Source organism: Cetorhinus maximus, chromosome 21, assembly GCF_964194155.1.
Source record: "Cetorhinus maximus chromosome 21, sCetMax3.hap1.1, whole genome shotgun sequence".
NCBI classification, from domain to species: Eukaryota; Metazoa; Chordata; class Chondrichthyes; order Lamniformes; family Cetorhinidae; genus Cetorhinus; species Cetorhinus maximus.
The window spans coordinates 94,235,001-94,261,377 of record NC_135899.1 but is presented as its reverse complement, the minus strand read 5'-3'; the positions used below and the strand labels follow the sequence as shown (position 1 = coordinate 94,261,377).

The following is a 26,377-nucleotide window of genomic DNA, read 5'->3' as shown; positions in this document are numbered from 1 at the left end:
ACACTTGAGTTAGAAGATTATTCCTTGAAAACCAATTTCAGGATTATAGAATACAAACCAGACTGAAATTTCAGTGTAGGACTAAGAAAGTGCTACTTTGTTGTTGTTTTTAACAAAAGAGGACTAACTCTTATCTCCATTATCCTTGGAAAATAATGGCCAAGGTTCAATGCAGGTGGAAATCAGCTCCCTGTTGACTGCTGCCTGTCAGCGAATTTGTTAAGAGTAGATAGGAGGCATTTTGAACAGTAAAGCATGTTAAAGATAAGTATTTCAGACCATTTCTCCAATTTTCGAGAGGGAATTGGAGTATTATCTGAAAAGGGAGAATGTGCAGAGTCAAAGCGAGAAGAATGGCACTAGATAAATTGCTCATTCAGAGAGCCAGCGGGGACGCGATGGGTGGAATTTTCCAGAGTCCCGTGGTGGGTTTAATGATAGGACAGGGAGGATGGCTGGGGGGAGGCGGGATGGCGGGGGGGGAACAATGCAGCGGGAGCTGAAAAACCGGTTTCCTGCCGGTGTAAGACGACGGTGAGATCTTCCGCTTCCCCCCCCCTCCATGGGCAATGACGATTTCCACCAGGGACTGGCATGAAACTGATTTTCATCCTGCTGATGGGAAGCAGATGAAGGCCCGATCGGAATCACCTTCCCCCAGCCTGACTGCCTGTGTCACCAGTGGGAGATCACACCGGTCAACGCTATGGTGGAGTGCGTTTGGGGGTGGGGGGGTTGTGCAGGTTGTGAAGGGGCATGTCTGGGCCGACATGGCATATACATGTTGGCACTTAGCTGAAGAAGGCCTGGGGCAGCTGGATCTTCTCTGCCCAGCAGCATCCAGGGGTGGGGGGTGGCGGGGTGGCGAGGGTGGCGGGGGGTGGCAGGGGGTGGAGGGGGGTGGCGGGGGTCGTTCCCGGCATGACGGGTGTATTAGACAGGGAGGAGAGAAATGAAGAGGCGGGGTAGATGTGGAGGCCGTGTGTGGGAGGGGTGTTGGGGGTGGGAGCGGAAAGGGAGAGATTCTGCAGGGGCCATGGAATGGGTGATCTAGTATGGAGCGGGAGGGTGGGAGGGGCTATGGTGGAGTGCGTTTGGGGGTGGGGGGATTGTGCAGGTGTGAAGGGGCAGGGGGGAGTGTGGAGGTGATAACAGACAGGGGGGGTGTTGAGGTTTGGACAGGCATGGGGGGCGGGGAAGAGGGGAAAGGGATAGAGAGGCAGGTGCCTATAGAGTCAGTAGATGAGTTCTGGAGGGTGTATTTGGGGTACTGGTGATAGGACGATGACAGTTAAAGAGGACAGTGGGAGTCAATAGGGTGGGAAGGAGGGGGTTTGGTGGTGGTGGGTGAAGGGGAGCTGAGGGTTGTTGGAGGGGATGCAGGAGTTGATGCAGATTATGGGGGTCGGATGAAGTCCATTGTAATGGGGGTAGGCTCTTGGGAAAGGTGGGGGACTTTGGCATTGGCCTGCGTGAGACAGAAGGTGATGGGGGAGTGTTGGAGGGTGATTGTGGGGAGGTTAAATGTAACACCTGGGGGTCACTTGGTTATCAGGGGGAGGGTATGGGTGATGGGGGCAAGGGGTAAGTGTATTGACTCAACTTCGAATGTTATTCACACCATGGCTGCCCGCAGCTATGCAGAGCTTCATGGTGGAGGCCTCGAGATGCTGCATGGGAGTTGGGTCATAGTGGGTGGGCTGAGATGCAGGTCATTTTGACTGATAACTGAAGGGGAACCCCAGCATGTAGTACTGACAATGCTAGGGCCTTGGAACAGACGAGAGTGTGGACTGCAGAGGCTCAGTGTATGCAGGAGACTTCTTACACACGGCTCACAAGGGGCCTGGCAAAGACCTTTACCACCCTGCACGGGTCTGATTCCAGGGGGCATAGACCCAGCCTGGGGTGTCCCTTGGAAGATTGGGGTGGGTGGGGGGCACACACAGGCTTAAGGACTATCGCAAATAAACCACATCAAACATGGTTAAAGTGCAAGTGAACTATATTTACCAAAGTGTGATAAGTTTAACAATCACAGTGCACCCGGGCAACCACATGTGAAATCAAAACTTCTTCGTTTTGCATTCCCTAACACTTCTTCTAGGTGCTTCCCCGACATCTGCTGCCGGCTGGAGACAGCCCTCTGGTGCACACCTTGGGCATCCTCCCACATGGATTCATCTCCCTGCTCAGCCTCCTCCTCCCACACCGTGGATAGCGGACATCCCTCCTGGCCTCCACTTCACCCAGCAGGGTGCCCTGGGAGGCATTGCTGAATTTCGGCACCGGATCTCCGGGTCCTCTTCAGGCCATCTCCTCCCTCAATGTTGTGTAGGTCGATGCCTGGCTGCCTTTTAGAAATGTCTCTGAGATATGATGGCAGGGCTCGCGCCACCCAGCCCACCCTGCCGCAGGATATATCGGGAAAACCCCCCCCCACCATTGTATAAATAATGAGGCTGGGGTCACGCGATACTGCGCGAATTCCCAGCAGGAAACACTCCCTGTTCCTGCCCCCGTCACGGGACTTAGTCCCGGAATGGAACATTCCGCCCGATGGGCCAAATGACTTCCTTCTTTGCTGGAACAATTCTGTGATTCTGATTCTCTGATTCTGTTTTTGTCCTTCTATCCCACACCCCCCGCCATCAACCTCTGATGTTACTGAGGCTTTCATTTGAAGCAGCTCCCTCAAACTTGCTCTGAGACATATATGGAGGTGGTTTCTGATGAACGGTCACTCAACCTGAAACGTTAACTCTGCCTGACCTGTTGAGTTTTTCCAGCATTTTTTGTTCTTATTACAGGGAGGCAGGAGCTAGATAGTTCCCCAGAAAGAGAGAGAGTGTTTCCTCTCCCCCTCAAACAAACCTGCCACATTCTCCACCCCCCAGAATCTGAGTCTCCCCCTCGCAATCTCTCCCCCAGTGATATTTCTCCCCGTGACCTCTCTCACCCCACAATCTCTCGAACCACCCACATGCCCCTGCAGACTCTTGGGCCCATCTGATGCAGCCTTTATCGCTCCCCTCATTGCCGCACTCTAAACCCACCATCTCTCCCCCAATCCTCTCGATTAGCAGGCACCATCCCCAATGATCTTTGGCTGCATCTTGTTCTCCTTCTTAACCTGACCAGCTGCCGGGCAGAAAGCAGAAGTTTAAAAATCCCAACGAGCTCTTGCTGTTAAATGCAGCAGACCCTCCAGGTTCCTGACCTTTTAAGGTTTTTCAGTTGCTGACAGGCTCCTCCCGTTCTTCCCCACCCACCCCCGGAAATATCAGGGCCAATGTGCTTGGAAGAAGAGGACTATGGGGAGCTGCCGGAAAGGGTTCCTGAGATGTCTTGTGTCCTTCCACCAGTGGCCACACACCTGGATCTGCAGATCACGACAATGATGTAGTGCTGATAGGGGATTTCATTTACCTAACAGGAAGCTGAGCTAACAGATCCCTACTGGTATCACATCAGCCTGTGTGAATGCCTGACTAACCATTATGCTGAATTGTTCTTCAGAAGTGTGCCAATCACAGCACACCATGTTTCATCGAGCGCTGTGTGAAAAGCAGCAGGCCAGAGTGATGTGGAACTGGTGCTGTTTGATAGTGTACAGCCACAAACCATTTCTGTAGGTCTGGTCTGGCAATGACGGAGGAAAACCACCTTCTCTGAGTCACAGAAATACAGAAAGGCCGGCCTGCACCATGTATTGTAAAGGAGCAGAGAGTTTGGCTGGGACAGTAATGGTTAGTCAGGACTGGTTTCTTGGCTTCACTTTCTGTAGGCTTATCCAGAGCCGACCTCTGCAAATGGTGCTACGGGGTTGATCGAAAGTAAAACCTTCTCGAAAGTGTCCCCATCTCAACTTCAGCAGCCAGTAACAAGGGCTGTCTCACTCTGTCGTCAGATTCATACCAACAGCAACACTTTCCCTGATATTGTGGCACCCTGCTTTAACTAGAGCAATGATGTTGATTTGCTTCGTGTGTAGTCTCCCTTTTATCGCCAGTGATGTGCTCCCTGGACCCATTTGATCCTGTAGCTGGTGTTGTGAATAATTTTGCAAATAAGTGCACAACAGAGATTTAGGTGCTGTTAGCCCTTGATCTTTCAGATGTGGATTTGTTGTAATTGTTAATCCATTTAGAAACAATTTGTATTAGTAAATGAGAGCCTCACTGAGATGTTAAAGATCGGAATGGGGGTGTTATAGATTGGCTTTCTCCTGTCGTATTGATATCCCCCCCCAATACTATAGGGCAGGATTATAAATGGCAGCTGATTCAATAAGGCAAAATTTCTACTCCCCACCAAAGTAACATGGGAGCCGTGGTGTCTGGTCCCACACTGCTTCAACCACCCCCAAAAAACCAAATGACTGTTCATTTCACTCCCGGCTTTGGGACCTGCCTCTGCTGTGTTTGTATACATTCCAAACAAAGCAATTTGCTGTATGCAAAATGCTCAGGGAGAATTTCACAAAGACACAATAAGGCATTTTGTTAATGTAAACCTTCCTTTATATTATGAATTTATAGGTTTTGATGATTTTCATTCAACCTTTAACAGACATTATTGTTGGAGATGAAACCCATTTGCAAGCGGCACCCAGTGTCTAACTAAATGCTTCTGCCTCAACAAGCTGTTCATCCCTAACCTCTAACCTCAGTGAGACCAGTGCAGCATTCCATTGCTCACTTCACCTTTCCGAAAGAGACAGATTGTATCTGATGAATTTTGGGCTTTTATTAACTTTCACATTTTCTCCCAGCTCCGAAACTGAAAAATGTTGCTGGGACCTGAGTCTGCAGGCACCTGATATCTCGATGAAGCAGCCATTTTTCAAAGTGTAGTTTTCTGGCTATTCCACTAAGGGTGGCATCACAGCTGGGCCTCCCTTGCCTAATGCATGAATACACACGCCTTCCATCAGCGATTAGTGGGCAATGAATGGGAACCCTGGGGAAATTTCTTATAACCCTAATGCATGGGCACTGAGATCAACTATAGAATCTTCATCTTCACTGGTTAAGATTATTCAGGATCGCCCAGGAATCATAGCTACAATCTCCCTGATCTATATTCATTACTGAGCTGAGTAAGGTTTTGGGGACATTTTCACACTAACAACAACTTGGAAGTGGTTGAGGTGGCTCAAAGTAATTTCATGTTGGACCCTTTACAACTAGCCTACTGCTACAATAACTTGCATTTATATAGCACCTTTAATGTATTAAAATATCCCAAAGCGCTTCACAAGGGCATTTAAAACAAAACCTGACAATGAACCACATAAGGAGATATTAGATACTATTTCGAAGGAGAGGAGTTCTCCCCAGCGCCCTGGCCAATATTTCTCCCTCAATCAACATTGCAACTCACATTATCTCATCATTATCACATTGCTAAAGGCAAAATACTGCGGATGCTGGAAATCTGAAACAAAAACAAAAAATGCTGGAAAACCTCAGCAGGTCTGACAGCATCTGTGGAGAGAAAGTCAGAGTTAATGTTTCGAGTCCATATGTTCTGAAAGAGAGTTATACGGACCTGAAACGTCAACTCTGTTTCTTTCTCCACAGATGCTGTCACACCTGCTGAGTTTTTCCAGCATTTTTTGTCTTTATTATCACATTTCTGTTTGTGGGAACTTGCTGTGTGCAAGTTTGCTGCCGTGTTTCCTACATTACAACAGTGAGTACACTTCAAAAGTATGTCATTGGCTGTGAAGTGCTTTGGGAGGTCCTATGGTTGTGAAAGGCACTATAGAAATGAAAACCTTTTGTTCTTTGTGGATCCTATAGCAAACCACACATGATAAGAATCTTCATATAGATTTACATCACAATATACTCAAACTAAGATATCTGTTCTCTTTGTTACCTTGTCCATCATGCACTGGAACATTGAATGGAGCTGTGTGCCTGAATTTGTTATAGTTCCCAATGACAGGCTGGAACTGTTTCAAGTTTACCCTCCTTTGCCGATAAAGTCAGGTCATTGGTATGCATTGATCTTATGGGTAGAATTCGCTTATAATTGCAGCTGTACTTAACTTGGCCACAGTGTCATACAGATGGAGTAGATATTTGTCCTTTCATGAGATATTTTCACTTGATGTCCATTCTGTAGGGTTTATTTTGCATTAAATCCAATTTGGAAACAGAACATTTTGGCTACACCCTCCCAACATGTATACCCCAAAGTCAAATCATTGCAGTCTCTGAGCTCACCCTCTTCTGCTGTTAGCTTTGTTCCAAACTCTGCACAATGTAAAAACTGCCCAAGTCATTTTGGAATTCCTATCCCAGCCTGTCTTGTCATTGCTTCAAAACAGAGATGCTAATTGGATGGCATCAACAGCACAGGTAGTCTTTTGCACCTTACATTTCTCACAGGTACAAAGGATTCATCCAGCCCATTATCTGTAATGAGAGGTGTGCCTATGGTGAGTTATGTAACAGAGGCAGGAGTGAAGTCATTAAGTCACGTGCCTTATGAGACACAGGCTCACTATCTGTGCTGGGTTTAATTAACCCTTTGAGGATTTCAGTGATGTTTGTGAAAGCACAGTGAGCTTGGTAAAGAAGCCTCTTAAAGCTGCACTCATTCATTCAATGAAGACATGTTATGCTTATCACGACAACCCCAATATTAAATCACTGGCATTGGTCACAGCTGAGTGCAAGCACAATGGTGATTGCCCATACTTCAATCTAAAGACAAGAAAGACGAGACTTTGATTCAACGTCCTGGCTTTTATTCAAATCCATCATCACAATTGAAAACATAAGGGATAATGGTTTCTACAGATGTTGGGGAACCCTATCCATTGCCTGAACGTGTCTGGAGAGTTAGTTCCATTGTGCACCAAAACCATTAAAGTGCCAAGTTCCCACATGTTTCTTTCTGCAAATATCCTCCCTGTCTCCTCTCTATGTAGACATTTCTTTTGGGGATATCGTGCAATGGATGCCAGGCATGTATGCTTGCCTGGAGCTATAATGATCAAGCACAGGGACACTGGCTGATTATCTCCTCCCTAGCCCAGGGGCACAGAAATAAATTGTACTCTACAGCTGTGCTGTTCACATCAACAAACTCAACACAGACTGAGAATTGAACTGAGGACCTTTTGGACTGTGTGTCTATAGTAACACATTGACTTCATCAACTGAGGAAGCTAGTCTGTCCCTCCTTTCAACAGAGTTTTACAGGATTTCCTTTTCAAACATCTTTAAATAAAGAAAAATAACTTGCATTTTGCAATCAGTAAAAGGATGTGCAGTCCATATAGATTTGCTATCAGAGTTTTTAAATCCATAACAACCATCTCAACATACCCAGGATATAGCTTTGGGAATCTCTTGTCAGGAGCTTTGTGCTTGGAAACAGAAAATTCCTATTTACAAACAATCATAATGAACAAATAAACGGCAGGAAAATTGGTGTATTCGGTAGAAAGGTAGGCATGAATTTGCTGCATTTTACCTTTCCTTAACATTTACTATTTAACAAGTTTTGCCAATGCTATTGGAAATCCCAATTCTTCACTGATTCAAGGCTCCGCCAATGTTACACTCAGTGTAAGAACTGCCTTATGTGGAATAGAGCAACAACAACTTGGATTTATATAGCACCCCTTACATAATTACATTTACAGGGGATGCGGTGATGTCGTGTTGTTGTCACTGGGCTGGTAACCCATAGGCCCAGGGTCTGAAACAAAAACAGAAAATGCTGGGAAAACTCACTGAAGGTCTGACAGGTCAAAGAAGCTCTGAACAAGAGTCATACGGACTCGAAACGTTAACTCTGTTTCTCTCTCCACAGACGCTATTAGACCTGCTGAGATTTTCCAGCATTTTCTGTTTTTGTTTCAGATTTCCCCGCAGTATTTTGCTTTTATATGAACCAGGGTAATGCTCCGGGGACTGGGGTTTGAATCCCACCACGGCAGATGGTGGAATTTGAACTCAGTAAAAAACCATAAGACCATAGGACATAGGAGCAGAAATTAGGCCATTCGGCCCATCGAGTCTGTTCCGCCATTCAATCATGGCTGATAAGTTTCTCAACCCCATTCTCCCGCCTTCTCCCCGTAACCTTTGATCCTCTTACCAATCAAGAACCTATCTATCTCGGTCTTAAATACACTCAATGACCTGGCCTCCACAGCCTTCTGTGGCAATGAATTCCATAGATTCACCACTCTCTGGCTAAAGAAGTTTCTCCTCATCTCTGTTCTAAAAGGTCTTCCCTTTACTCTGAGGCTGTGCCCTCAGGTCCTAGTCTCTCCTACTAATGGAAACATCTTCCCCACATCCACTCTATCCAGGAATTAAAAGTCTAATGATGACCACAAAACCACTGTCACAACACCCACATCCCCTAACAAATAAAAAAAATGTTGAAGTGTCTCAAGACACTTCACAGGAATGATATCAAACCAAATCTGAAACCAAACCACATAAGGAGATATTAGGTCAAGTGACCCAAAGCTTGGTCAAAGAGGTGGCTGTTAAGAAATGTCTTAAAAGACAAAAGGAAGGCAGAGACACGGAGGTTTAGGGAGGGAATTTCAGAGCTTAGGGCCGAGCAGCATGACAAGCAGAAAGGGAGTGGAGAAAGTCAGAGATATGCAAAGGGTCAAAATTGGAGGAGCACAGAGACTTCAGAGGGTTGTGGAGCTTGAGGAGGTTGCTGAGATAGGGAGTGTCATGAAAAGCCGATTACAACCACAAATTACTTACAGGCATATTGAACTTTTTAAGGAAGACGTGTGTGTTTTTAATAAGAAATACAAGTAAGGGCACTGAGCTGGCTGATAATGCAATGTGATCACTTTCTGGAAAATTCCTATGTGGATTATACTGACAGACCTGCCCCGAGAGAACCTGGAATGTCACCCATGGAAAAGTATCAAGCAGAGACACTTGGAAGGGAGAATTCCTCCTCATCTCTGTCTTAAATGGGCGACCCCTTACTCTCAGAGGGTAGTGAATCTGTGGAATTCTTTACCGCAGAGGGCTGTAGAGGCTGAATCGTTTAATGTATTCAAGGCTGAGATAGACAGATTTTTAATTGTTAAGGGAATCAAGAGTTATGGGGAAAAGGCAGGAAAGTGGAGTTGAGGATTATCAGACCAGCCATGTTCACATTGAATGTCGGAGCAGACTCGATGGGCCGAATGGCCTACTTCTGCTCCTACATCTTATGATCTTATGGTCTAAAATGCTGAGCGCTGAGGAGTCAGTCTCCAGAGGAGATGAGGCCAGATGGAGATGTGAGGGTGTGTGTGAGAGAGTGAGTGGTGATGCCCCTTGAGCTGGTTGTGAGTGAGATGCCAGTGAATGTGTGATGACCTTGTGAGTGTGTGAGTTTACACCTCATGGACAAGCAAATTACTAATTTGTATATTTTTAAAAACTATTATTTGGACTCTTAACTTCTTATTTCTGACCTGTGTGTATGTGTATTATGTCTTTATTCTTTTTCTTGGGTTTTAGTAACTAATGAACTTACTCTTTCTTTGACTCAAGAATACCTGGTTCAATTGTCCCCTTAATAAAAGTAAATACGTTTGGAGGGGGAGAAGGTATCCACAGGGAAAAGGTTTTTAAATTAATCTTGTTGCGACAAACCAAGGCGGGTTGAATAAAGAAGGGGAACCAGTTCATTCCTCCTTACCCGGGATCATAACAAAATTGGGGTCCCATCCTATCGTAACAAATTGCAGATCACGTCTGGGAATTTAACTATCTGGGGCCTGGTTGTAACAGGAGGGGTGTGGCCATGGAAGGATTTGAAATTAAGGATGCGAACCTTAAAAACGAGGTGTTGCTAGAGTGCCAACCAATCCAAGTCAGCGATCACAGGGATGATGAGTGAAGAGGACTTGGTATGAGTTAGGGTCTGGGTTAAGCTCAAAACCAAGAATGTCCAAAATCTAATGTTCATTCTGTACTGGGTTCAATGATCTGTGTTTGGGGTGGAGCAAAGTTGCTACATTGGGTTTAATGCCAATGGGTTTGGGGGTAGGAAATAAACTTGGTCAAGGTTCCTTTTCCTAATCTTTACCCAAGTGATGATCACTGCTAGAAGCTGCTTGTGAGTTCACCACATGAACATTGAGCATGAACAAGATTAGGTTTAGCTATGAGGCTCATTACAATTGAATAGCCTGTTGTTACACACAATTTCATCTCCCGCGTGAAGACTTACCATAGCTCTGGTAGGAGAATGAAGACAGTGCTGTGGAACTGCATCCAATCACCTTCAGAGGAGAGTAGAAATTAGCAACATTCAAAATGTGAAATGAAGACTCATTTCTAGCTTTCATAACAATTAACAGTGTACATGAAAACTCAGACAATCCTGCCCTTTGAACTATTCAGAAAATCAAGCTCTGTTCACCTGACATAGCCCCTGACTTTAGAGGACCGATTGCCTGAGAACACATTGGCCAGGTGCCTTACCCACCGAGAGTCGCATTGGAAAATCATAGACCATTGGATTCCCCATCGTCAAAGTTTAATATCTCCCACTACCTGATTATTCTGACTACAAGGTGATTTTGACACACACACAGAGCTTTTAGAAGCACAAATACTGATCTTCAGGTTTTCACTTTGCCTCGCAGAAGAGCATAAACCCCAAAGTTTTTTGATGCACTTGTGGGCAAGGCAAGACGCCAGGTTTGATTAGCAGTATGCAAGAAGCCGTCTGTACTCACCTCATCTCAACTGAGATGGTAGTTTGAGGAGTACAATCAGGAGGTTGGCAACAAGAAAACCAGCCAGGGTTCCTGTTCATGATAGTGAGCCAATGGTCCTTGTTGGAAATGAGCTTCAGGTGAGGACAACAAAGGAGTGGACTGTCCTTTGACGCCCTTCATGGTTCAATAGCCAGCAGCACTCAAGGCTAGAAGATAATTATGTCAGAACAGGGTTTGGGTTTTCATTGGGTTTTCATTGCCTATTGAACTGTGCTCCAGTAAAAGCACCTTCACTTCCAGTCAGCAGTGTGAATAAATATCACACAGGTATTATTAAAGGAGAAACCACCTTATTCACTAAATACTACGGAGATCTATTAGCCATCTTGCGGTAGCTGGAATTTGTTATCTGGTCTCAATTTTGCTCCTCATGTTGTTGTGGGTCCCAATATTTGTTTTTGTTTTGCCTACTTAAATCTTTCCGCCATCACAGGAAGTGATATTTATGAGCTGAATTCACTTTTATTTCTTTTTCCCCAAAGCTTCTTGCTGGACTATGGCCACTGAAAATTAGTCACCTTCTTATACTTGGCCAAATTTGTGTCCCTACTTGTGTGGTTCCTGACAGTGAAGATTTTCAAGCTATGCAGCTGTAAAGGCTTCACAAAGCCTCAATCCTGTTCTCAGACAAGCAACCTCCAAATGGGATTGTCGGACATGATTCAGGTGCAGCGATCCTGGCCGTTCAGCTCTCCCTTGACCCAGGATATTGACCAATGCCCTTCTTGCTGCTTCAGCTTAGATCAGCCAAGGAATCAAACTTGGCATTTTCCTGGTCTTTGTAGATCAAGTTACCCATTGGCCTGGAGTTTGTCCTCCTTGACCGTGCTGTTCAACTCAGCTGAAATCAAGGTAATTGGCACAAAAGATCACGGAATTTTAAACACAATTTGCATTTGCATCGAATTTCTGTCATCTTTAGTGTTTGTTTTATAAACTTTGTGCTGGAAGCCGGCATCGCAAAACCTGGCCCTCAGGGTGAATTAATCACCACGGGGGTAGTTTTGCCTAACTGCGTCCGTTCTCAGCTCATCGAGGAGGCTCCAAAAATTAAAGTGGAGCTTGCGGGTGCAAGGACACGAATAAAAATGTTTTCAAGGCTTTTCACTGTGATTGTTGTTTTAAAGAAACCACTACTGCGCCCCCAGTATAACTGGAAAATGGCTCTTTAATGTGAATTTTCAGTCATTTTTAACCAGGTTAATGAGAGATGACAGTCTGATTAAAAATGTTTTCTTCTTGTTCTCAACATGTTTTCCGCTGTTTTAATCGAACTTCAAGAAGTTATTGCTCTTCAATATATGAAGGAATATTTTTAAAGCAATTTTTTTGAAAGATTGCATTCGAAAACACTGCCCAATTGTAGTGATATACAGCAGATGATGTATTTACTGATATGCAAATGAGTTTGAGAGAAACTGGGAGTAAAAAGCACTTTTCAAAACAAGGACAATTTTGGGCACAATTTGCTTTGGATTCGCGATTGGACAATGTTTACTAAATAAACCTCAACGTGCTCAGAATTACGCTGACAACCAATTTAAGATTGTCACTTGGGCTCACAATGTGGTGCATTTGCATGTACTGGAAGCTAAATATATTAATACACAGGGCCCTGTTCTTTGCAGACATGAAGAACATTTACATACATTGCATCTGTTTCAGCTAAACAAAATAAGTGACAGCCATTCGATGGCACATTCCTCAGGGAAACGCCTTGACCAATCAGGGTCAGGCTGCCTGGTTAGAATTTCAAACAATGCTTGGCAGTTAATTGTCAGTCACCATCAGTGGTGGCAATTTTTTTGAAAGATTGCATTCGAAAACACTGCTCAATTGTGGTGATATACAGCAGATGATGCATTTACTGATATGCAAATGAGTTTGCGAGAAACTGGGACTGTTTCCTGGTTGGCAACGCCACTTGCCAACCAATCAGCACTCTCTCCTCATACAGTATAAATTGTTGTTTTCCCCCTGATTTTGGTATTCTTACAACTGTTCTGATGAATGCAAGACGGGAAGCTTAGACATGTCTCTTTTTTCAGCAATAATATGATGTTTTTGAAAAGCAGAGTGACACATTTAATTGGAATTTTCGCTATCAATTTTTTCTTGTAAGATAGAAAATTGACTGTTACAAACACAGGTCTAATTGATGGAGTATCCATTATGCTGTTCTTAATAGAGTGCATTCCAATTTTCAAAATGATAATGGTTTAGGACATTTAGACTCACTGATCACTCAGTCAACAACATTAGCGCCCAGTGTAGAAGTGAAATATACAGACGCTGATATATCTCAGACTCCAGTCCCAGCTGAGTTAGCTCAGTTTAGTTGCAGTGGCCTTGGCCAATGGGAGGAAAAGCAGGCAGAGATCCCCTCCTGAACCCCCACACAGCAGTCCCAGCTAGCACACACAGTTAGGGAATGCACCGGGCACTTGGGTGAGGGGCCAGGCGGAACCTAATGGCTGAACAGTTGTACCAAAACCTAAGGTCCCATGTGAGCAATCCAGTCTGGACTGAGTTGGTGCCAGCAGGAATATTCAGGTACAGGATGATTGATGTATTTTTTCCATGGCTCTGTAGATATATCACTCTCCCCTCTAAGTCAAAGGGTATAACCTCAAATTTCACTCTAGGACTTGAGCACAAAAATCTAGGCTAACAATGCAGTGCAGCATTAAGGCAGTGCAGCATTGTCAGAGGGTCAGCACTGAGAGAGCGCCTCACTGTCGGAGCGTCAGTACAGAGGGGTGCTGTGCTGTCGGAGGGTCTGTACTGAGGGAACACCACACTGTAAGTGGGTCAGTGCTCTGCGAGTTGTTGTAGGGTCAATACTCTGGACGTACTGCACAGTTGGAGGGTCAGTACTGAGGGAGTGCTGCACTGTCAGATGGTCAGTACTGAGGGAGTGCTGCACTGTAGGAAGTTCAGCACTGAGGGAGCACAGCACTGTTGTAGGGTCAGTACTGAGAGAACACCACACTGTCAGTGGGTCAGTTGCTCTGAGAGTGCTACACTGTTGGAGGGTCAGCACTGAGGGAGCACTGCATTGTCGTATGGCCAGTAGTTGGGGACCGCTGCACTGTCGGAAGTTCAGGACTGAGGGAGCGCTGCACTGTCGGAGGGTAAGTACTGAGGAAGTGCTGCACTGTCAGAAGGTCAGCACTGAGGGAACGCCACACTGTCAGTGGGTCAGTGCTGTGGGAGTGCTACGCTGTCACAGGGTCAGTAATGAGGGACCCATGGCACTATGTCAAAGAAGAGTAGGGAAGCTATCGCCGGTGAGATGATCAATTTTTATCCCTAATCAACATTACGAGCAGAGATTATCTGGTCATTATCTGTTTGTGGGTTTGTGCTTTGCTTGAGTTGGCTGCCACATTTCTTGCATTACAACAGTGTCTGCACTTTAAAAGTACTTCATTAGCTTAAACGCTTTAGGATGTAGTATAGTTATGAAAGGCATGGTATAAATGCAAGTGTTTCTTTCTGACTTATGGAGGGGAGGGTTATTTTGTTGTCTTTGTTTTAATCTTAGTAATGATGCACTTCCCTGGTCAGATTTCCATTCACCGCACTTGCTCAAAAGGAAACAGATCCGACTGGAAAGTTACCATTTCTGGGAATAACCTCAATGAGGATGAAAATAATCTTCATGATACGAGCAGAACTCCACTAGTCTAAAACATCAGTTGATGGTTTCAATGAGATTACGCCTTTATAACCCTCCCAAACATCTAAAAGTATATATGCAGAGTGTGTATGAGCAGTTTGATTCAGTGATCTGGCTTTCCCTGTTTGCCAGCAGTGAGCCCTGTGTTAATGTGTGATAATTCCCACAATGAATGCCTGATGATTCTGATCTGACTGAATCAGTGCTGATTCACAGCTGTGTACATCAATGTTTAGTCGGTTCCAATTCAGTGGCTACTATACTCACCAGCTTCAAACGAGACTGTGTCTCTTTGCTTCCCATGTGAGACACTCTGCAGCGAGTGGACAGTCAGGTGCCTGAGGCAGTGGATTTTCTATTTGTCCCGTATGGATTGTACTTAGCTTCCCAATGTTTGCACAAAATAATCAGCCACACATTAATAGGCTCTATTACTGGAATATACTTCACAACGTAAATAGCTGCTGATTATCACGGGTGAACTTGCAGTGGTGCTTTATCAGTGGTGAGACAGTCATTGGGCCAGATTTTCAATAGCAGGCGGGGGTGGGGGCAGAGGATTGGGAAGGGGTGTAGCTGGACTTTGAAAATTGCGCTCCTGGAAATTCTCTCGGGATCACGGCACCTCTGGAATAGTTTTGGATTTTCAAAGGGATGACGGGAGGGAGGGAGTGGGAAAGGTGCCCAACATGGGCCCCTTAAGCTCCTTAGGGGGGTTATTAAGGGGTTGAAGCAGAGCAGAATGGAATTTTCAGGCAATTTAGACTAGCCTTGTGCATGTAAATGCATAGAGGGTAGGTTGGCCCTGGGTCCCAAATGACTTTATTTGCGGTGGTCTGTTCAACAAATCTGTTGAATGAACTCAAGCACTGGTCCTATCTTATTGTGCAAGGTTGCCCTGTCCCCTTTCATTTCCAAGGAACTGCCTGCTCAAATTGGCAAAGCTGCGGCAGTCCCCAGCATGGCTGCTGCCTCCCTTTGCCACTGGCGCCAGGCAGGAAGCTCCCACCTCCCAGAGGAGAGAGACATATTGGGTGTGGGATCTAGGTCGTACATCAAGGTGGCGGATTCTCCGCCCCGCATTGAGAATCCAGCCCATCATCTTAATTTCGCCTCACGTCATGACACTGGCTCTCACAGGACTATCTCATAGTCAAATAGGAAGAATCCCGGAGACACATCAGGTCAATTATTAATAGAACATTAATGCAGATTACAGAACCCAGCCCAAAGATCTCCTTGGTTCCCATTACCAAGCACTTGATGTTGGAGAGTTGGAGAGACTTCATTATAAAAAGACTGCAATTACTCCCCCTTCTCTCCCAAGCAAGAAAGTTATTAGACAATTATTACTGAGCACAACAGAACAGCAACAACTTTACATTTATATAGTGCTTTAATGCAATGAAACATCCCAATGTGCTTCACAGGATCGGTCATGAAACAAAATTTGACATGGAGACACATAAAGAGATATTAGAAATAAAAACAGAAAATGCTGGAAATGCTCAACAGGTCGGGCAGCACCTGTGGAGAGAGAAACAGAGTTAATGGGCAGGATTTACAGCTCAGCGTGTGGGCTCATGTCTGACATGCTCGAGTGTGAAATAGCGCGCGATGACCTCGGGTGAGCATCGGGACGCCATTACGCGTTCGCGCGATATGTTAGCTGACGGGTGCACACGGGAGTTGGCAGCATGCCCGCTGACAATTAAGGGGGTTGTTAAGCCCACTAATAAGTTAATTAAAGTGAAATTTTCTCTGTCTGTCCAACCTTATGGTTGGTGGGTGGACAAAAAGGCCAAGCGGCCTTTGCATTTTTTGCGAAACCTCATCCACGGGCGGGATGGGGTTTTGAGCAGTGATTAAAAAAACAATAAAACGTTTTTAAACTCCTTTTTAACATGCCCCATGACAGAGTCACATGAGGGGATATGTTTTCCTTATTTCTGAAATCTTTAATTTTAATGTCAAAAATCTTCAGCTCCCTGAGGCTGCTCTGTGCCTTCAGGGAGCTTTCACTGAGCGTACCCGCACACACGCACACACTTCAGCGCTTGTGCTCCTCCCGCCCCCACCCAGGCAGCGCTCAGCGTTACAGCACGCGGTTCACGTTGGCTGTTAACTGACCAGCCGACGTGAAACCGCGGTCAGGGCCCAATCATGGGCAGCGCCTGACAAGGTAAAAATTCTGCCCAATGTTTCAATTGGGTGACCTTTCACCAGAACACAATTCACAGGATGTCATCTATCTGAAATGTTGGGGACAATCTTGTTGACCTGCACGAGGCGGGGTCACAGTGGGGGCAGGGGTCTGTAAAACCAAACGGAGCCATGTTGGATCAGCTCCCCAACCGTCTCCCACTGCTGGGGGATTTTACCGATGGCAGCATGGCCTTTGGAGAGGCTTGTCACAACAAGGAGGTGGGAAGCAAACTCAAGCATTCAAATGCCTTTTGATGGGCCCTTTTACCAAACTGTGGGCATTTTGCGGGTGGCAGATGGAACCCCCCAGCCTGTGCTGGGTGGGGAAGCTGCTGACTGAATGCAGGCAGCAGCCCTGGAGCAAGTGTTGTTGTCCAAAGAAGGGGCCACAGGTTTAGAAGGCAACTCTCACGGCCTTCCACGTTTTCCCCTCCATCAGTGATGATTTTATTTGTTTTAATTACCTCTGATCTGCCCCGTCTAGGCTGCAGGGCCCCTTCCTTCCTCAGCAATAACCCCCCCATTCCTGGTGGCGTTGCTGAGGTGTCTGAGATGCCAGACTGGCCTGCAGCTTTCCGAGGCAGGACTTCCTCCTGAGTGAGGGCGGCAGCCCCGCCTCCAGCCAATTAACATTCCTCAGCGTCTTCAATGGACGGAGAGCTGACAACAGTTTTATTTTGCCTGTGGGGGTGGGTGTCCGGGTGATTGTGTCCCCTCCCCACCCCGGCTCAGCCTCCCAGTAATGATGCGCCGGTCAGTGTTGTCGGTACTCAGCCGCTTCTCTCAGGAATACGTGGTGGGGACTCCACTCTGGCTGAAGCTGCTGGACTCGTACCTGCTGCACATGGCGCTGAGCGGAGTAGCTCAGTTCCTTCACTGCGCGCTGGTCAGTACTTTCCCTTTCAACTCCTTCCTGTCCGGATTCATCGCCCGTGTGGGGGCCTTTGGGCTGGCAGTTTGCTTGAGGATACAGATCAACCCCCAGAACAAAGGAGATTTCATTGGCATCTCACCTGAGTGAGCATTTGCAGACTTCCTCTTTGCCAGCACCATTCTTCATCTAGTGGTAATCAACTTCCTAGGTTGAGTGTTCAAGCATGACCCAGGCCTCCCTGTCGCTTGCCATTTCAACACTCCACCCTGCTCTCATGCCCACATGTCTGTCCTTGGCCTGCTGCATTGTTCCAGTGAAGCTCAACGCAAACTGGAGGAACAGCACCTCATCTTCCGACTAGGCACTTTATAGCCCTCCAGACTGAATATTGAGTTCAACAACTTCAGATCATGAACTCTCTCCTCCATCCCCACCCCCTTTCCGTTTCTTTCCCCTCCTTTTTGTTTTTTCCAATAATTTATATAGATTTTTATTTTCCCCCCTACTTCCATTATTTTTAAATGTATTTCCATCCATTGTTTTATCTCTACCTTTTAGCCTATTTCGTTCCCTTCCCTTCACCCCACCCCCACTAGGGCTATCTGTGCCTTGCTTGTCCTGCTTTCTACCCTTAATTAGCAAATTCCTTAGATAATATCACCACCTTCAACACCTCTTTGTCCTTTTGTCTGTGACATCTTTTGGTTATCTCCACCTATCACTGGCCCTCTATCCAGCTCTACTTGTCCCACCCCCCCTTAAACCAGCTTATATTTCACCTCTTTTCTATTTTTACTTAGTTCTGTTGAAGGGTCATTCGGACTCGAAACGTTAACTGTGTTCCTCTCCGCAGATGCTGCCAGACCTGCTGAGTTTTTCCAGGTATTTTTGTTTTTGTCATAGGTTGAGTGTACTCATTGTCATGCAGTTTCCTGACCGCCCCCTGCTGAGCTCGCCCACCAAGGGCAAAATTCTGCCTCACATGTGGTCTCACCAGTATCGCGTACAACTGAAGAATAACCTCCCTGCTTTTAAATTCAATTCCCCTCACAATAAATAATAACATGCTATTCACAACAAAAACAACAATAGCTGGAAAAACTCAGCAGGTCTGACAGCATCTGCAGAGAGGAACACAGTTAACGTTTCGAGTCCAAATGACCCTTCAACAGAACTAAGGAAATATAGAAAAGAGGTGAAATATAAGCTGGTTTATACAGACTCGAAACGTTAACTGTGTTCCTCTCTGCAGATGCTGTCAGACCTGCTGAGTTTTTCCAGCTATTTTTGTTTTTGTTTTGGATTTCCAGCATCCGCAGTTTTTTGCTTTTATCTTAATAACGTTCTATTAGCTTTCCTAATTACACGCAGCTCCACAGTATATTCAGGAACTCTCCTGTTCTGTAAACTATCATTGTTTCCGGGCTGTTCCTGCAGCATTGAATCACACATCTATTTCACAGTTCACTTAAAGATGTTGCTCATGACATTTTGTCACAGCCTCTACTTTATTTGGTAAAGGTGCAAGTCAGTAAAACTGAAATCACAACGCTGCTCTCTCTGTGTTGGTGGTTCAGTCAATCACTCTCTGCAAGTACATTGTCACCCCTCTTGAGGCAAGAATCATCTTGTGTAATTTGTCACCAACTTCAAGCTACCATCAATGGTAAATTGGTGGAAGAGCCTTTGCCTTGTTTTTGGCTCCTTAAATCCACATGAACACATGGTATATTCAACTCTTACAAATTGTTGGAAGCATTTTGTCTAACCTATTTCAAACACAATCAGTCTGAACAACAGTTTGGCCTCAATATTCCCCAAGATCGGGTTAAAATTTTAAGAAGGGGAAAATATGTCTCACCTGTCGCTGTTTCTATGAAAACGGATTTCATGTCTTATGAGTGTTTCATCTTGGAGAGGTGGAACACCCCATTAACATATTTAAATCAGACTCCCACAATGCGATTAAGAACCTGATTAAAACTTTAACAGTTGCGGTGCAGATTTCCAGGGATTGGGAAAACCAGCAGCAAAATGTTTGTGGATTCTGCCACTTCAAGAAGCCTTTTGCAGCTCTCCTTGAGCATGGAGAAGCCTCTGTCCATCACTGCCTCACTCCACGTCCATGATCTCCCCTTAGAGGGTGACATCTATCATCCCCTTGAACCCCAATCACAGAAACAATGACAAATTAGCATCAGCTATTGACCAAAAAATGGGTGATTCAGTAACTGTGTGACCTCAGCAAATTTATTGGGTGGCTATGTCATCTGAAGTAAAACATGTTCAGGCTACAGGTTTTGCTGAGTTTGCTGATTCCAGCTGGAGAACTGGGAATGAGGGGGGAAAGGGAGAAGGAGCTAATGTCACTGTCCAATGACCTCTGCAAGAAATTTTCATGATTGTTTGTGTGTGTGTGCATGTGTGTGTGTGTGTGTGTGTGTATATACATGTGAAAGTGTGTGTGTGTGTGTGTATATTTGTGTGTGTATGTGTATACATGTGAAAGAGTGTGTGTGTACATCTGTATACATGTGAATGTGTGTGTGCGTGTGTGTACTTCTGAAAGTTTGTGTGAACATGAGTGTGTGGGCATACATGTGAAAGTGTGTATGCGTGTGTGTGTTTGGGTGCATATGTGTATACATGTGAAAGTGTGTGTATTCGTGTGTGATTGTGTGTATTGGATGTAAGCGTCATGGGAGCTGCCTGGGTACCTTGCACAGACTTGTAGAATCAGCATCCTGTGGTCACACACTATCTGCACGTTCATAGAGTGGAAGCCCTTCCATTATAACAGCCTCAATCTCCCTCTCTGACGTTCATTAGTTTGGGTTGTTGTATTTTGTAAATAATCAGCCGACAATTTCATTGTGAAACTGGAATCAAACAATAATTAAGCTAAAAACCCATGAACAGTTAAACCACATGCAGATCCCAGAACAGGTGGTGCTTTCTCTTTGTGCAGCAATGACACCCCAGCACTCCCTCCGCGTGTGAAATGAATATATTTGCAACATCTTTCAGCGGCAGCAGTGAGGAGTGCATTTATTTCCTTGCAATGTTTTTTTGCTTCATGAATGTAGTAAGATAAAAACTTGTTACAAATATTTATCACACTATTTTTAAAATACCAACGATTCTATTAAATCATGACTTATACTGGGATGCAAAATTCAGCTTCAGCCTTGCTGCTGTCTCACTGGGAGTTTGCTTAGTGGAAATTGGCTACTGGATCTCCTGCATTGCAACACTGGCAGCCTTTCAGAAGTATTTCATTGGCTGAAAAGTGCTTCGGGGATGCCCTGAGATTGTGAACAGTGCGAGAGAAATGCAAACCTTCTTAATTCCCTGTATTGTCCAGCCTGAAATCAAACCAATATCAATCAGAAAGATTTCATCTTCAATTCCTGCCCCATGCTGAGGTCACTGGTTTTAATGAGAGGGCTGCACTCTCTCAGTATCTTTGGATATGGGAGGGTTTATGCAATCGTTCAGAATAATGCTTCTGGGCATAAAACATTGGTTCCTATTGGATGGTGTATGTGTGATCGCTGTCGGATAGTGAACATGTGATCCCTATCAGATCCCTGTTGGATAGTGAACATGTGATCCCTATCAGATCCCTGTTGGATAGTGAACATGTAATCCCTATCGGATCCCCGTTGGATAGTGAACATGTGATCCCTATCAGATCCCTGTTGGATAGTGAATGTGCGATCCCTATCAGATCCCTGTTGGATAGTGAATGTGTGATCCCTGTGATCCCTGTCTGTGCGAACGATCACAAGCTGGTTTCACCACATTGTGAAACTGATTTTTGGCCTTCTCGCCATATTTCCCACTCACACCATCGAACATGCCCGACACCAGCGGGCACGGGAAATTCCACCCATTGTTTCTGCCGGCTGGGAAATAAAGCACATGGCACACTCCCATGATAAGGGGTCAATCATTTAGGTCTGAGATGAGGAGAAATTTCTTCACGCAGAGGGCTGTGAATCTTTGTAATTCTCTACCCCAGAGGGTTGTGGATGCTCCATGTTGACTACATTTCAGGTTGTGAAAGGCAGATTTTTGGTCTCTCAGAGAATCAAGGGATATGGGAACAGGCAGGAAGAGGAGTGAGACAGAAGGTCAGCCATGGTTGTATTGGATGGAGGAGCAGGCTCGATGGGCCGAGTGGTCTTCTCCTGCCCCTATTTCTTATGTTTTGTAAGAGCGGGATGTAAAATGAGCGAGTTAGATCCTATTGACCCCCTCACATTCTGGGTCACGTCAGGTGAGGGTTGACCAAGTGCCGATAGCGCAACAGGGTTTTGAGCATCTTTGGAATGGAAATCCAGCATTAATTTGTGAAGTGAATATGAATGATGGGCTGTGAGAAGAAAACTGCATCCTCAGTTATTATTTCTCTGAAACAATAAATACTTAGGGTGGGATTTTCCAGCCCCATCTGCTGCCCGGATCCTCCGAAAAGTCCCACCGAAAGTCAATGGACTTTGTTTGACCAGCCGCATCCCTTTTCTGAGGGTCCCATCATGCCAGAGCCAGAAAATGCTGCCTCTAAACAAGGGAAGGCAGAATACCTTCTATTTTGAAGACCTTTTCTGCAGAGCCAGGCACAAAGTGGCAATATTAGTAAATGAGAATGCAGCTAAACGCAAACACTATGTGTTCTGTGAAAATATGTAGATAGATAATTGTTCAAAGCTGCACAAGCCTGGTATATAAATGATGCTCAGTATTGTGGGAGCAGAGAGTCTGCACTTAAACCAACTTCAACAAAATGCAAGTGCTTCACTGAGATTACACCTGAATGGGTTGACTGTACCTCATGATGTCGGAATGTTGGCTGGTATATTTGGGGTCATTTCCCAAGTCTGTGCTGCCATTGGATAGCTTTGCACACTGGCTGCAGGTATGAAGAAAATGTGATTCCCTCACATATATAACTGGCATCCAAGACTCCCAAACAACGCACAGCCTGACTTTAATGAAACAATATCAGAAATCACTAACTTCGCTCCTTTAATGCTGGGGGTGATAATGCATGAACATGCCTTTCTACTAATTATCCATTATTAACAAACCTCCTGACCGTATCCCTGATCTGCTTTACAAGTACTTTTAGAACTGAATCAGTTTCTTAGTCATTGTGGATCAGAGTCCATCACTAACACATTGCTACACAAATCCATCCCAACCCCACAGGACACTTTCATGGAAGCTTTTAAAGAAGCTTTGTTGTCCAATGCTGAGTCAGAAAAGATACCGCGTTATAATCACCATGAAACCATTGTCGATTGTTGTAAAAACCCATCAGGTTCACTAATGCCCTTTAGGGAAGGAAATCTGCCATCCTTACCTGGTCTGGCCCACATGTGACTCCGGACCCACAGCAATGTGGTTGACTCTTAAATGCCCTCTGAAATGGACTAGCAGGCTACCCAACCACTACAAAGACACCAGAAAGGAATGAAATTGAACGGACCACCCGGCATCGACCTAGGCACCGGAAACGACAATGGAAAACTCAGCCCTGTCGATCCTTACTAACATCTGGGGGGCTAGTGCCAAAATTGGGAGAGCTGTCTCACAGACTAGTCAAGCAACAGCCTGACAGTCATCCTCACAGAATCATACCTCACAGATAATGTCCCAGGCTCCACAATCACCATCCCTGGGTATGTCCTGTCCCACCGACAGGACAGACCCAGCAGAGGTGGCAGCACAGTGGTATACAGTCAGGAGGGGGTTGCCCTGGGAGTCCTCAACATCAGCTCGGGACCCCATCAAGTCTCATGGCATCAGGTCAAACATGGGCAAGGAAACCTCCTGCTGATTACCCGGTACGGCCCTCCCTCAGCTGATGAATCAGTGCTCCTCCATGTTACACATCCCTTGGAAGAAGCACTGAGGGCAGCAAGGACACAGAATGTACTCTGGGTGGGGGACTTCCATGAGTGGCTCAGTAGCACCTCTAATGACCGAGCTGGCTGAGTCCTAAAGGACATAGCTGCTAGGCTGGGTCTACGGCAGGTGGTAATGGAACCAACCAGAGGGAAAAACATACTTGACTTCATCCTCACCAACCTGCCTGTCACAGATACATCTGTCCATGACAGTAGGCGTGACCACCACACAGTCATTGTAGAGATAAAGTCCCGCCTTCACATTGAGGATACCCTCCATCGTGTTGTGTGGCACTACCACTGTGCTAAATGGGATAGATTTTGAACAGATCTAGCAACTTGAGACCGGGCATCCATGAGGTGCTGTGGGCCATCAGCAGCAGCAGAATTGTACTCAAACACAATCTGTAACCTCATGGCCCGGCATTTCCCTCACTCTACCGTTACCATCAAGCCAGGGGATCAACCCTGGTTCAATGAAGAGTGCAGGAGGGCATACCAGGAGCAGCACCAGGCATACCTAAAAATGAGGTGTCAACCCGGTGAAGCTATAACACAGGGCTACTTGCGTACCAAACAGCATAAGCAGCAAGTGATAGACAGAGCTAAGTGATCCCACAACCAACGGATCAGATCTAAGCTCTGCAGTCCTGCCACATCCAGTCGTGAATGGTGGTGGACAATTAAACAACTCAATGAATATCCCCATCCTCAATGATGGAGGAGCCCAGCACATCAGTGCAAAAGATAAGGCTGAAGCATTCGCTGCAGTCTTCAGCCAGAAGTGCCGAGTGGATGATCCATCTCGGCCTCATCCGGAGGTCCCCAGCATCACAGATGCCAGTCTTCAGCAATTTGATTCACTCCACGTGATATCAAGAAACAGCTGAAGGCACTGGATACTGCAAAGGCTCTGGGCCCTGACAAAATTCCGGCAATAGTACTGAAGACTTGTGCTCCAGAACTTGCCGCACACCCAGCCAAGCTGTTCCAGTACAGTTACAACACTGGCATCTACCCGGCTATGTGGAAAATTGCCCAGGTATGTCCTGTACACAAAAAGCAGGACAAATCCAACCCGGCCAATTACCGCCCCATCAGTCTACTCTCGATCATCACTAAAGTAATGGAAGGGGTCATCAACAGTGCTATCAAGCGGCACTTGCTTAGCAATAACCTGCTCACTGATGCCTAATTTGGGTTCCACCAGGGCCACTCAGCTCCTTATCTCATTACAGCCTTGGTTCAAACATGGACAAAAGAGCTGAACTCCCGAGGTGAGGTGAGAGTGACTGCCCTTGACATCAAGGCCGCATTTGACTGAGCGTGACATCAAGGAGCCGTAGCAAAACTGGAGTCAATGGGAATCAGGTGGAAAACTCTCTGCTGGTTGGAGCCATACCTAGCACAAAGGAAGATGGTTGTGGTTGTTGAAGGTCAGTCATCTCAGTTCCAGGACATCACTGCAGGAGTTCCTCAGGGTTGTGTCCTCGGCCCAACCATCTTCAGCTGCTTCAGCAATGACCTTCCTTCCATCATAAGGTCAGAAGTGGGGATGTTCGCTGATGATTGCACAATGTTCAGCACCATTCGCGACTCCTCAGATACTGAAGCAGTCCATGTCCAAATGCAGCAAGACCTGGACAATATCCAGGCTTGGGCTGACAAGTGGCAAGTAACATTCATGCCACATAAGTGTCAGGCAATGACCATCTCCAACAAGAGAGAATCCAACCATTGCCCCTTGATGTTCAATGACATTGTCATCACTGAATCCCCCACTATCAACATCCTGGGGGTTACCATTGACCAGAAACTAAACTGGACTAGCCATATAAATACTGTGATTACAAGAGCAGGTCAGAGGCTAGGAATCCTGCGATGAGTAACTCACCTCCTGACTCCCCAAAGCCTGTCCACCATCTACAAGTCACAAGTCAGGATGGGCTTGAGTATGTGAGTTTAGAGCGATGAGATGGTTGCCATACCCTGGCTGCATGGATGAGATCATTCATCCTCTATCTGCATTGGATGCCAACCTCTTCTGTGCGACATTGGCACTGACCACCACTGCCACTGCCTCCCGAGCCAGAATGGTGAGATTTCTGCCCCGCCTGCATCCAGAGCGGGGGCAGAGGACATCTCAGTGGGCCTCCATGGCCTCCAAAAGGCACTCGAGGGATGCGTCACTGAATCGGGGGGGTTGCAGTGTTCTTGCCTTTCAGGGCCATGTCTTATTTGCAGCAGGTCCTGGGCTGGAAGCACTGAGAGATGTGCGCGCGGCTGCACTTTAAATATAGCACCCGGTGTGAGAAAGCGGTCAGGTTATGGCGTGGCGGGCGAATGAGAGCCCACCTGCCTTCAAAATGGCGTGTTACATGGGAACGCATAATTGATGAGGTGGGATTGGAACAATACGGCATGAAAAGCCCCCATTGTGGCTGACAGGTAAAACATTCTTTTTCCTACCTGCTACCACACTCAGTGAAAATCTGGGATGATTCCGCCCATAGAATCTTTTACATTTGCCTGTACATATGGTCAGAACCTGGGTTTAGCATCTTAACTGAAAACCGGCATCTCCAACAAAGCAGCAGTACTGCGGCATGTTGTCAACGTAGATTAAATGCTTATGTCCAGAAATGAGGCCACAACTCCGAATTATCTGACTCGGGGGAAAGGGTCCTACCATCTAATCTGGGGGCAGAGTAACAGCCTTAGACGTTTCCAGTATAAACGTTAGGAGCCACTGTGTGGATGTGAGTCTCCTGCCCCCATCCAAGCTGCAGAAAGGTAAAATATAGCAGTTTGCTCCTGTTCTATCTTCTTGTGAAGTCATTAATTAACAGCACTGTGGATGCACCTACACCACATGGACTGCAGCGGTTCAAGAGGGCAGCTCACCACCACCTTCTCGAGGG

At 46.0% G+C, this 26,377-nt stretch overlaps 1 protein-coding gene and 1 pseudogene across 1 annotated transcript in view; both read left to right on the top strand.

Moving 5' to 3' along the window:
* Nucleotides 1-26,377, top strand: part of LOC144696151 (uncharacterized) — a 206,703-nt gene that overhangs the window by 143,215 nt on the left and 37,111 nt on the right. The window lies entirely within an intron of this gene.
* LOC144695427 (dolichyl-diphosphooligosaccharide--protein glycosyltransferase subunit dad1 pseudogene) lies at nucleotides 17,413-17,754 on the top strand (annotated as a pseudogene).